Raw genomic sequence first — 2,801 nt, forward strand, 5'->3', positions numbered from 1 at the left:
TTTCCCCTACCATTCCGCCCCTTCATACCTCCCCAACATGTCACTCCACACCCCCCCCCCCCATAGAGTGCCTTGTACATTTCACTGTTACAATGTGGCAACCTGTATCCTTTCCTTGTATTTTAAATGAAGAAATGCTGGCTTGATTTATGCTGATTCTACTGGTGTAGACGCACCTATAATCACTCGCCAAGTGCAGGAACACAAAATGAAATGCGTAGCAGAAACATTGGAACATTTCAGAGAAGATTAGCATGGCTCATGCACAAGGATGACAGGCAAATTCCTGAAGCATTCCATACTTTTACAACAGATGCTGGAGGGGATGTGGCCACCAGGGAACCATACTGCATTCTTGGTGGGAGTATAAAACTTGTTCAACCACTTTGGAAAATAGTATGGAGGTTCCTCAAAAAACTCCACATAGAGCTCCCCTATGACCCAGCAATCCCACTTTGGGACATTTACCCAAATGATCACAAACAAGACCATACTAAAGCTACCAACACAACTGTGGTATATATACACAATGGAATTCTATGCCTCCATCAGAAAGAATAACGTTGCCCCATTTGTTAGTAACTGGAAAGTCTTGGTAAAAATTATATTAAGTGAAGTAAGCCACGTCCAAATTAACATTGGTCCCATGGTTTCCCTAATTTTCAATAACTAATATTTGTCTGGGTTAAGAAGAATAGGTCAAAAGCTATCTGCATATGACCAGATAGGATGATGTTAAGGGACATGAACCCCAAGATAGGGACACAAGTGGTTTTTTTCTTTCTTGCTATTGTTTCTAACGTACATATAATGTGCGATGTGATTTTTTTGTTTCTTTATATGTTCCTCCCTCCTGCTATAACTCCTGTTTTCACTGTATTTGAAGTTGGTGCACCTACATCTTGTATATACACTCCTCTAATTCGTGGAAGGGAAAGAAAAAAACAAAATGCTTAAATAGGGGTACAGGTTGACACATTGTAACAATGAGATACACAAGACACTATGTTGAAAAATGAACTTTACAATTTAGGTGGGGGAAGAGAGGAGGGTTGTGTACTTGTGGAGGTGGGAGGGAAAGGATGGTAGGGGAAAAATAAAGGAGGAGGTAACAATGTTTTTTAGGAAATGTACTCATTACCTTGCTCACGCAAATGTGACTCCTCTGTACATTATTTATCTAATAACTAATATTATGAGGCAGACTGAAATGAGACTCCAGAGAAAGAGTCAGAAAGACTGATCAGAGAGACTAAAATTGGTCACACAAAGATTGGAAAATAGAATTCCTTGTACAACATATAAATCATTGAAAGCCTGCACATGTAAGAACAAGAGAGCAAAGTCCAGAAATGCACATTTTCTTAGAGATCAGCTATTGAATTATCAATGGAAATATTTGTATTCTTAAATATTTAACCACATGTGGGAGAAGGCTGAAGAGAAATAAAATGCCATCACTCTGTTAGGACGTCCAATATCACACTAGGAAGTAATCAATCACTGATTTGTAATAAAAAGAGAAAACAATTATTCCAAATGAGGGTTTCATTTCTTTTCCTGTAACAGTTCTTGATTTAGATGCTAGCAATTACCATACAATTGATCCAGTACCACAGCTGAAATGATATTGACCACAGTATTCCCACATGAAGGAAAAGAGAAAATTAACACATATCTGAAGAAATGACTTGAGGATGAAATGTTCTAATAGTGATATCTGAGGTTTTGACACAGGTGAAGAGGTGGATTTTCTTTTCTAAAAATTCCCCATTTTTAGCCTGGTGCCAGTGGCTCACATCTGTAATCCTAGCTACTCAGGAAGCTGAGATCTGAGGACTGCTATTCAAAGCCAGCCTGGGCTGGAAAGTCTGTGAGACTCTTATGTCCATTTAACCACCAGAAAACCAGAAGTGTCACTGTGGCTCAAGAGGTAGAGCACTCACCTTGAGTTGAAGAGCTCAGGGACTGTGCCCAAGCCCAGACTTCAAACCCATCGACCAACAACAACAAAAAATCGCCCTTTTCTTGGACTACCTACATCTTTTCCTATCATTCAACAAAGAAGCCATTTTATCACCCACTAAATTTAAGTCCTATCCTAGCTACTGCTAATAGAATGATTTGGTATCGGTTTTTTTTTGTTGTTTGTTTCTTTTTTTGTCCATCCTGCGACTTGAACTCTGGGTTTGGGCTCTGTCGTTGTCATCTACAAGACAAGGCGAGTATTCTCCCGCTTGAGCCACAGTGCCACGTCCGGTTTTCTAGCAGTTTATTGGAGATTAGAGGCTCACAGACATTCCTGAAAACGCTGGCTTTGAACAGTGATTCTCAGATCTTAGTCCCCAGAGTAGCTATGATTACTGGCCTGAGTCACCAGCACCCGGCATGTTTTGGTATCTTATGGCAAATGGTTCATATTTGGGGGGGGGGGAAACAACTGTGGTAACATTTTTTCCAGTCCTTAAACTCTGGGCCTGGGCCCTGAACACGGTTATGCCGGTAGCTTTCATGTGAGCTTGTTGGATTACTGCCCATGAGGGGAATTACTGGGTCTTAAAGGAGATCTTTGTTTAGTCTTTTCAGGAAACTCAGTACTGCATTCCACAGCATTCTACACCAACAGTGTAATAGAGTTCCCAATTGGCTACATCCATGCCAGCATTTACTATTGATAGTTTCTTGATAAAGGCCATTCTAACTGGGATGAGGAATAATCTGTCTTGTTTACTTGTAGATTTGTGGGCACCTTCTAGCTACTATGAATGAATCCATGAAACCTATATTGCTCAGAGTCTGCA

The 2,801-nt window shown here is 40.3% G+C and overlaps 1 non-coding gene across 1 annotated transcript; it reads left to right on the top strand.

The window, feature by feature from the left end:
- The first annotated feature begins 202 nt into the window (after positions 1–202).
- LOC122118271 lies at positions 203–306 on the top strand. Its single transcript, XR_006149311.1, has one exon. It is a non-coding gene; the product is annotated as a U6 spliceosomal RNA (small nuclear RNA).
- Positions 307–2,801: the final 2,495 nt, after the last annotated feature.

Source organism: Dipodomys spectabilis, unplaced genomic scaffold, assembly GCF_019054845.1.
Source record: "Dipodomys spectabilis isolate Male_0828 unplaced genomic scaffold, ASM1905484v1 ptg000147l, whole genome shotgun sequence".
NCBI classification, from domain to species: domain Eukaryota; kingdom Metazoa; phylum Chordata; class Mammalia; order Rodentia; family Heteromyidae; genus Dipodomys; species Dipodomys spectabilis.